Here is a 10933-nt window from a genome sequence, read left to right on the forward strand (position 1 = left end):
ACAACTATAACCAACTTGTCTTTGACAAAGATGCTAAAAACATACGATGGAGAAATATCAGCCTCTTCAACAAAAACTGCTGGGAAAACTTGCTAGCAGTCTGCAAAAAACTGAAACTAGATCCATGTTTATCACCCTATACCAATATTAACTCAAAATGGATCAAGGATCTTAATATCAGACCCCAAACTCTTAAGTTGATACAGGAAAGAGTAGGAAATACTCTGGAGTTAGTAGGCGTAGGTAAGAACTTTCTCAACAAAACCCCAGCAGCACAGCAACTAAGAGATAGCATAGATGAATGGGACCTCATAAAGCTAAAAAGCTTCTGTTCATCAAAAGAAATGGTCTCTAAACTGAAGAGAACACCCACAGAGGGGGAGAAAATATTTGCCAACTATACATCAGACAAAGGACTGATAACCAGAATATATAGGGAACTTAAAAAACTAAATTCTCCCAAAACTAATGAACCAATAAAGAAATGGGCAAGTGAACTAAACAGAACTTTCTCAAAAGAAGAAATTCAAATGGCCAGAAAATACATGAAAAAATGCTCACCATCTCTAGCAATAAAGGAAATGCAAATTAAAACCACGCTAAGATTCCACCTCACCCCTGTTAGAATAGCCATCATTAACAACAGCACCAACAACAGGTGTTGGCGAGGATGCGGGGAAAAAGGAACCCTCATACACTGTTGGTGGGAATGTAGACTAGTACAACCACTCTGGAAAGAAATTTGGAGGCTACTTAAAAAGCTAGACATCGATCTACCATTTGATCCAGTAATACCACTCTTGGGGATATACCCAAAAGACTGTTACTCCAGAGGCACCTGCACACCCATGTTTATTGCGGCAATATTCACAATAGCCAAGTTATGGAAACAGCCAAGATGCCCCACCACTGACGAATGGATTAAGAAAATGTGGTATCTATGCACAATGGAATTCTATGCAGCCATGAAGAAGAACGAAATGTTATCATTCGCTGGTAAATGGATGGAATTGGAGAACATCATTCTGAGTGAGGTTAGCCTGGCCCAAAAGACCAAAAATCATATGTTCTCCCTCATATGTGGACATTAGATCAAGGGTAAACACAACAAGGGGATTGGACTATGACCACATGATAAAAGCGAGAGCACACAAGGGAGGGGTGAGGATAGGTAAGACACCTAAAAAACTAGCTAGCATTTGTCGCCCTTAACGCAGAGAGACTAAAGCAGATACCTTAAAAGCAACTGAGGCCAATAGGAAAAGGGGACCAGGAACTAGAGAAAAGGTTAGATCAAAAAGAATTGACCTAGAAGGTAACACACATGCACAGGAAATTAATGTGAGTCAACTCCCTGTTTGGCTATCCTTATCTCATCCAGCAAAAACCCTTGTTCCTTCCTATTATTGCTTATACTCTCTCTACAACAAAATTAGAAATAAGGGCAAAATAGTTTCTGCTGGGTATTGGGGGGGGAAAGGGAAGGGGCGGAGTGGGTGGTAAGGGAGGGGGTGGGGGCAGGGGGGAGAAATGACCCAAGCCTTGTATGCACATATGAATAATAAAAGAAAAAGAAAAAAAAATCTGGGCCTAGACTAAAAGGAGAGCCAAGAAAAGAGGATGAAATTAAAAGAGAAGAATCCATACTTTGATGTGTATAATCTTTTCTCTATTTTTGCTTATTTAATTGATTTAAACAAATCAAGAATGTATAATCCAAATGGTCTTCACTGAGTTAAATGGTTTTTTTTTTCTATCCTACCTATCTTCTAAGATTATACATGAGCTAATTTTTTTTCTTTTATTCATATGTGCCCCCTTTCCCCCTCCCTCTCCCCTCCACCCCCTTGCAACCAGGCAGAAACTATTCTGCCCTTATCTCTAATTTTGTTGAAGAGAGAGTATAAGCAATAATAGGAAGGAACAAGGGTTTTTGCTAGTTGAGATAAGGATAGCTATACAGAGAGTTGACTCGCATTGATTTCCTGTACATATGTGTTACATTCTAAATTAATTCTTCTTAAACTAACCTTTTCTCTAGTTCCTAGTCCCTTCTCCTATTGGCTTCTGTTGCTTTAAAGTTTCTGCATTAGTTTCTCTGCATTGAGGGCAACAAATGCTAGTTTTTTGGGTGTCTTACCTATCCTCATACCTCCATGAGCTAAAATTTAAATACAAAATAAAATAAGTTCCCCTGTGCCTCAAATAGCAATATCCTCTATCTGCCAACTCTTCATAGCTCTTGGGAAAAATGTCCTAAAACTCTTAGGACCTTCCAGCTGTTTTTGGATTTGATCCAACCATTTAGTAACTATCAATAAGCCTAACAGAGCAAAAAGTTCAAAGCTACTTCTTATTAATTAGCCCAGGCAATTTAGAGGGTCCCAGCTGTGCAATTCATTTCATGTGCAGTATCCCCAATTAGGACAACTCTGTCAGAAATTTCCAGAGTCACAACTTAGAACTCAGTGGAGAGATACACCAAGCTAACCTAAGGTCATAATAGATTTTCGTTAGTGGTTCCCCCAAGAAAATACTTCAAAATCATCTACCAGATAAAAAATTTTATTTTCTATACTTTATGAAAATTACAATCCAGTCCTTTAAAAGGCTGTAACAGTGAATAAATACCTAGCCATTTTATTTATGTTGTAAACTAAAGGAAGGATCACTAGTTTCTTTCCCTCACCTTTTTGACCTCTCTTCTCATATTTTGAAATTAACTATCTATCAATGGCAGGCTACCCTTCCCTTTTAGTCAAAAGATCCATGTTGAATAGGTGATCAAGGAATTCGTTTGCCTCTGAGGACCTAAAGAAGTGGATAAGGTAAAGAGACATGGAAGACTGATGAAGGCAGCCAATCCATAGGCCTGCCAGTGCTGTCATTTTAGAATCCAGTGGAAAATGGAGCTGAGCCAATCAATCTCTCTCTCTTTCTCTCTCTCTTCTTTCTTTCTCTTTCTCTCTCTCTCTCTCTCTCTCTCTCTCTCTCTCTGTCTCTCTCTCTCTCAAATTCAGACAGAAACACCGAGCAACAAAAAGCATTAGCAGTGGAAGCAACAGCTCAAAGCCACAGTAGAGTGAGAGGTTAGATGGAACATGCTGGGTGTGGGTTTGAGCGAGCCAAAGTGATGAGTGGCCTATGGAACAGAGATATGAATAAAGAGCAAAAAAAAAAAAAAGCCAGCTGGTTGTAAGGGGAAGCTGAAGCGGCTGTGGAATATGAAGTGGAGTCACCCTGAGAAGGTGAATGACACCACACAGGCAAGAAAAGACAAAGAAAGTCTCACTGTCCCTGGATAAACTTGGCTCTTCAAGGCTCCTTGGCCCTTTGAGACCTCAGGCTGGCTATGGTCCCTGTGCAACTTCACAACTTCCTTTCCACTTAAAGTGACTATAGTGGGCTACAATCCTTTCAGAGTATGGTGGCAATGTTCTTTGGACCCCCAGTCTACCCTGAACCCTGCCTTAAGGCTGAGGGAGGCTGCTGCTCAATTTGGAGGGGAACTCCCGAGAGCTGGGCATAAGAATCATGTCCTCTGAGAGGCCTGACAGAATGCTCCCCAACAGGGGCAACATTGCTGAAAAGGTAGAAAGAATCTGGCCCAAAATCCAATGCTCACACTTAGAACATGCAAAAATTTAGTGAACAAAATTAAGTTTGAATTATTGTCCTACAAAACACCAAACCATCTTTCTGATTTCTCTGAAGCCTGTTCCATGTTTCAGCCAGAAAACACTAGAACTCTTTTGATGGGAAGAGTTCTGGGATACTCCTTCATCCCACATCAATCCTGAGCACACTTGTCTGGCTCTTTGTGAAGAAGACCCTTCAGGACTAAAATTTCTTCTTATATGCCTTCACAAGCCCAAGGACTTTGTTGTTATTTCTTTTTGCTTTTTTTTAAAGAGAATATCAGATTTATTATATGCTAAACATAAAAATAAAAGCATCTAAATAAGAAACCAGAGAGGTCCTTTTTTATCCCTCTCCGGGTACCTCTAGGCCCTCCGACCCTAATCCCAACAAAAACACCATTTTGCATACACAATGGATAGCAAAGGCTAAAACATGCGAAGATTTCAAAGACCAGACAGAAGATGTTCTGCGTAGGAGGTTGATGCATGGATCAGATGAGACCTCTCCCATAGGAGTCACTTTCTGTTCAATCACAGTCTCTGGTCCAGAGGCTAATATTGGGACCCACACGTGGCTGGCCTGCCCAGGGCACTGCTTGGGAGGCAGGTGGCCTACTCCCTCATTGCACTCTCTAGCTGCTTCATTACCCAATACTCCTTCTGATCCTCCAGCACCTGACAGAACAGATGCATGCCCTCTCTTAGTCACTAATGATTTTCTACAAAGGCCATGCAGAACCAGCCAGGCTCCTTACACATGAAGGATTTGCCACAGGATAACATTAGCTTGTGGCCCAGGAAGCAGTGATGGAGGGTCTTCTCTTCCTCAAATGTGCATGGTTCCAGGTACTCCTTCAAGTTAATCCAGATTGTAAAGGCCAGAGCCTCGATTGAGGAACAGAATCTTCAGCACCTTCAGCTGGTCAGTGAGATACTTATGAGCTGGCTGGAGCTGCAGTGGTTAACAGGCAGGTTCACCCTGTTGATTCACTCTCTGCCCTGGGTGATGCCAGAGATACCATGGAGGTAGCCAAAGGAGCTCACAGCAGAGGCCACCTCCCTGTTGTAGGTATACAGGACACCAAAGCAGAAGCCAGAGATGCTGAAATCTTTGATCATGCCCCAGATCATCTGGGTCCTTTAGGGGATAAACAAACTTTCTATGCTCAGAAATGGAGCATAGAAATGGAGTCATCAAACACAGAGAGCATGTAAATCTCATCCATGACCACACATAAACTATGCCTCTTGGCAAATGGCAGGTATTGCATCAGTAAGTCTAGGGAGTAGACATCACCCAGAGGATTCTGAGGGTTGGCTAGTAGGAAGCCTCTGACCTTTTTTGCCTTAATCTTAGCTTCCATCAGGACAAGCTCCAACATGTCCACAGTGAGCTGGAAAGAGTGGGTGTTTTCAGCAGTGATCTCACTCTCCAAGTGAATGAAAATCAGCACAACTTCTGCATACAAGAAGGAAGTAGAGGCAAAGCCACTGTAGAAGAGAGTGGAGACGAGAAAGTCCTCACCTGGGTCACACAGAAACATGGCCAGTGAAGAAAAGACCACAGCAGCTTTTGAGAACAACCACATTATCGGGATCAATGTAGTAAGGTGTCTTGCAATAGTAGGGCAGGAACCAGGTCGCTTCTTCCCACAAGAGCGGTTGCCTTTTCTAGTAGGGGTATCGCAGCACATCCTCAATGGAATTCATACCACACTGACACAACATTTCAGTCATCAGATCAAGGCAGTTTGTTCTTATTGGTGCTGAGGTTAAGGAAGCCCAAGGAGTTCTTTTCCTCATAGTATTTGTCTCTTTGGTAGGCTTCATACTTGAAGAAGCTCTTGTTGTGAGAGGTAGAGATGTCAGTCCCACATTTGGACAGGAAGTGGCTGACAAATGCAACTTCAAAATCTCTTTGATGGAGATCTGGCTGGCCAGGCTGCCTAAATGACAGGCCCTCTGTGACAATATTGCTAGAGTCTTGGGCAGGGAGAGGCTGTTTGAGCCCCAGGTTATCTATGACTTCAGACCATACGAGGTTGACTATCTTGCTCATCAAGTCCATTATGCAGTCTTCCTGCTCACAGGTGGTTTGAGCATAACTCTCTTTGTACATGGCAGACCCTGCATTTCCCTGATTGTAAACTCTTGAAAGTGGTCCAGCATCATCTCCAGCAGCTCATTGAAGGTCTTCCTGTTTCTGAGGTCCTGATCCCCTGGTGGTTGGGTAGCTGCCCAGTGACACATACTCCAGAGATTTGTACTGCTCTCCACAGGTTGCCTGGAACTCTTGTCTCTGTTTTCACTCATCTCTTCTCCAGCCTAAAATCCTCACACCCAATGCCGTGTCCTTGCCAATCAGGGCTCAGAGACGACCTGTTCCACAGCCCTTCTCTCTCACTAAGCTTACTTCTGTTTTTGCTTTTTATCTACAAATTCCTGGAACCAATTAAAATTCTTTTTTTTTGTCCCAAATTCATAACAGTCTTGGGTTTACCTTGCCATTAGAGCAATGCATGTTTATTGTAGAGAATCTGAAAACTACAGAAGAAATGTCAGAACAAGAGTTCCAACCTAGAAGCAGCAGCCAATATTAACATTTTAATGTACTTCTCCTAACATATTTTTCTATAAATATAGTTATACAATCTGATATTTTTTAATCAACTATATTCTCATGCTTTCTCTTAACATTGTTTTATGGATAGTTTAAGTTAATTTGAAATATCTGCGAAAGTATTATTTTAAGATGTTGTGGAGAATCCTATGAGGTGAAAAGACAATTTCTCAACATTTCTCTCCTGTTGTACACTTGATTCAATGCCTCAGTGATCACAGTCTTCCAGAGCAGACACAGTATGGCAGTCTCATTACGGGACAGATTCAAAGCCTATCAGATGACAGAGGGTCATGGACTAAAAGTGATCTCTGCAAATAACCTACCTGAATTTAATCCCAGCCAACCATTTGCTTGTGCAAATGGTTCAACACCTTGCACTACAGTTTCCTTATTGTTGAAATGGGGAAAATGAAAGTCCGTCTTCATTGGCTATGGAAGGATGCAGGGAGTTAACGCTGCATACAAAAGTGCTCATGCACATTAAGCTGTCATTATCCTTCTATTGCTGTTATCAATACATCACCACAATCCTCATACCTGAGGTTAGCTTCCCAGTGGACGGGCCCCTTTAGTAAAACCCCTGCCTCCCTTAAATTCACTTCAAAACCATTCATAAAGGAAGAGCATGAATGTACCTTGGTGATGATTTCAGATGAAGAAATGGGTATGCACCGTGTGAGTGTTGAAAAGTGGCCTGCAAAGACATATATCCAATTCCTAATACTTGGAACCTATGAGTGTTACTTTAGTTAGCAAAAGAATTTTGCTAATATAACTAAAATCTCAGGATGAGATCATCCTGGATTTAAAGTGAACATATTACCCAATAATATGCATCCTTGTAAAAGTAACTGTTAAAAGGATATTTGACGAGGCAAAGACAAGGTGATGGTGAAAACCTCTATAAAGATGAAGGCAGAGACTGGGGAAATTAAGCCACAACCCAAGGAATGCCTGGAGCTACCAGAGGCTCAAAGAGTTAAGGAAGAACACCCCAAAAGCATTGAGAGGGAGCACAGCCTTGTGGGCACCTTGGTTTCTGACTCCTGGACTCCACAAGTATAAGAGAATATATTTCTGTTGTTTTGTGGCATGTTCTAATTTATTATGGCAAGCCTGGGAAACTACTCTATATTACCTAGTCTCTTTAACTGGTAAAGTAAAGCACCCAGGGACTGCATGCTCTGTTTTGCTTCTCCTGATGCAGGCATTGCCTATGCTGGCATGGATGAATCTGTCTAGTGATGAAGATCAATATCAGGAGGCCCCCGGGATTCTTTCTTCCATTTCAGCTTCATCAGTGTTAAAAGAAATCGTTTGATCTCAGTATGTCTTAGTCCTCCTTGTCTTCCTTTCAGTTGTGTGGAAGCAGAAGAGAAACCCCAGTAGCTGCAATAAACTTTCGTTGCTTTCATCTTTAAACTCATTGTTCATATTTGCTGTGAAGGCAAGAGCAAACTTCTTTTGTGCAAGTGCCCGGATATATTTAACTGCATTCACACATGCTCTCATTTTGTTCCACTTCATGTTCTTGCACCTTACTTTTGGATGATTTCTGGAAGCTCCTGCCGTGACCCAGCTTCTATGATCTCAGCACTGAATGAGGGGGACTTACCTGTGGCTTACTGTTTGAACTGTTTGAGGTTTCATCTTCACCTCTCTAGCCTTACCCAGTGCTGTGCTAGATTCATTCCCTCCTCTTTGGGCTTCATCTAATGCCATCTTCCTCCTTCTCCATCTCCAATTGACAGCACTCTCTGGGATTCTTGACTGGGTAACAAAAATCCACGGAAAGATAAGTGATATGACAATTTTGATGGATAGTCTCATTCTATGAGAGTTTAAAACGGGGGTGTGTGATATTTTTATTAGAATTTCAAGCACTGTCATTTTTGTGCTATCTCTCCAATCCAACTGCATTTTTTCATACACAAAAGTTGGCCTATCATGAGTGATCCATGTCTACAACCTCTCACTATTGAAAAAGCTATCAACCTTGCCAGTACTTGTAATCCACAGTATCCAGTCCCCGGGAATGTTTCTACATCTCACTTTGCAGAAGGCATTAATGCAACAAACTATTTCAAAATGAGGAATGGTTTTGCAGTTATGAAAGAGTCCATTTTTTCTAACTCATGGTATTAGAGGTACATAAGAAATACACATCAGCATATTTAAATAGTTCACTTATTTGTAACATTTAAATATTTTGCTATATGCTGTGGGCCTGTATTTGATATCCTGCTCTGGGTCCTGCAAGGAAGTGGGATGGAGTTGTCAGGAAGATGGTAACCCTGTCTGACAATCCTGAACCTGCCTTCAGCTCAGGATGGCGCTGCATTTGGGAAAAAAATCAATGCATGTTTGTTAGATAAATATAAGATAAAGCTAAGAGTCAGAGACTGAATCTTCTTGTAGGTGTGAGAAAGTTTTTGAGGTTGACATTTAGGAAACATGAACAGGCTTATCACTGGAGTCTCAGGCAGAAACCAATTTAACTGGATTCTGGGGTGGTCTTAGGAAGAGTGCCTCTGCAGGCACAGACAGGGAAAGGCAGCAGGAAAAGTACCTGAGGGTTTTGAAAATTGAAGTCTGGAAGATAGGGCTACACTATAAGCTGTGACTTCTCTCCCTTACGAGTAAAGATGTAAGTAAAATTTCTTCCACTGAAAAGGGAGCAGGGACCACCCTCAAGAGGAGGGACATGCCTGGGAACTAAGGAACCATCTGTAATTTACATGTGTGGATTTTCACAAACTGGACAGAACCATACCGCACAACGACAATAAAGGTTCCACTCAGCATGCATAGCTCGGTAGTCAGAGAAGTCCACCATCACCCCTTGGTTAAGATACCAGAGAGAAAGTAGTCAGCATTCCTGAGGTTGGAATGAGCCACCTCAACACCTCCACCGTCAAGGACCTGAGGAAGGAGAAATTGGTGGGTTATACTGCTGTCAGATCATAGCTATAGTCAAAATTTATAACTAGTTCAATTCATCATGAAGGCATGTTTTTCTCCATTAGCCCTCTTATCTTTATAAAGTCCTAAACTAAGGACTTTCTCATACTCTGAAGAAAGACGTAACACCATCAACAAATTCACTGAAAATTCTGGTGCCTAGATAAGGTAATCTATAAAAAAAATCTACTTCTTTCTGAGTGACAGAAGGGAAAAAGTGAGATGAGAATAAAATAAATGCATAATGCAAATCCCCTGCCCTACGATCATTTAATGGCCTCTGTCATACAATCAGAACAGCATCAGAGGAAAGCTCCAAAGTACAAATGAATAATTTAAGATGCATAGACTGTAATTAGTGTGCCCACGGTCATAGAGTTAGTACATGGCCTTGCCAGGATTCAAATTCAGGACATTTCACTTTAAAACCCAATCCTTGGCACTCGACATTTGATTTCTAACCAAATACCAACATATATACTTGTCCTGAGACTGTGCAGATGAACTCATTAGCTAGCACATTTGTTTCCTATTGCTTCAGTAGCCAATCACATGAGCTAAGTAGATTAAACCAACACTCTTTACTCTTTCAGTGTGGAGGTTGGGAGTTCAAAGTGTTTTAACAGGACTACGCTCCTTTTGGAGGCTCTGTTTCCTTGTCTTTTCCAGCCACTCTAAGCCACTTGCACAGGATTCCTTCTTGCATCTCCAAAGTCCATCAACCCAACCTTTGTTTCTGCTTTCATATATCTTTTTAACTTTCTCCCTCTTATAAGGACTCTTATGATTACTCTGAGCTCTCAGATAATCTTCTCACTTTAAGATCCTTAATCAAATCTGCAAGTCCTTTTTTACCATGTACAACAACACATTCACAGGTTCTAGGGATTGGGCCATAGACATCCTTGGAGGGCCATTATTAGCTTACCAATAGCTCCTTATTGATTGATAATGGCAGGTACACTACAGGTGTTTTCCTGTTATTGAATGCTGGCAGAGTTCAGAGTCTCCAATAACAGTGACAGGTCACAGTCTTTTCCTGGCTTCCTGTCCGTTAGTATTAGACAGGACCTGTACTCTAACAATAACAAAACAAAATGCTCAGAGAGATAATGGGGAAATCAATGCAAATGACAACAGGAAATAAGAGATTTTTATTGATTAATCATTACTTCCAGATGGCCAGTGGCCTTGTAACAAAGGCCCTGGCTAGACAGAATCCATGCCAGCAAAGGGTCCACAGGACTGCTGGAAGAGAAAGAGTCTGGAGAGAGTAATTGATTTAAGAGAAAGGGAACACTACTCTAGTAAGAGAGGTTAAGTTGTTTGCTTTGTTTCAAAAGTTACATACAAAATAAATTGTTCTACAAGGAGCTGAAGAGACCAAAGGAAAGTATACAGTGTGGATATCCCTCTGAACATTGACTTAGAAATTAATAAGAAAGATGGGGCTGTGAAATAAGTACAGTAGGGGGGTACTGGTGCAAGGGAGGCAGTGAATGAAGAAGGTGAGGGAATATGGTTGACGGACTTCATATACATATACTAAATAGAACAATGAAACTTCTTGTAATTGCTTTAAATGGAGCAGAAGGGGTCAAGAAGGTGAGAGGGTGAGGGCAATCTAACCAATGTACAAGGTAAGCCTATTTGGAATTCTCACAATGAATCTCCCCTGTACAATGAATGTATCATAATAAAATTTTCT

The 10933-nt window shown here is 41.3% G+C and overlaps 1 pseudogene; it reads right to left on the reverse strand.

Moving 5' to 3' along the window:
* Positions 1–2643: 2643 nt before the first annotated feature.
* Positions 2644–5954, reverse strand: LOC109695696 (probable inactive 1-aminocyclopropane-1-carboxylate synthase-like protein 2 pseudogene; annotated as a pseudogene).
* Between the last annotated feature and the right edge of the window lie 4979 nt (positions 5955–10933).

The sequence above is a fragment of the Castor canadensis genome, chromosome 9, assembly GCF_047511655.1.
Source record: "Castor canadensis chromosome 9, mCasCan1.hap1v2, whole genome shotgun sequence".
NCBI classification, from domain to species: Eukaryota; Metazoa; Chordata; class Mammalia; order Rodentia; family Castoridae; genus Castor; species Castor canadensis.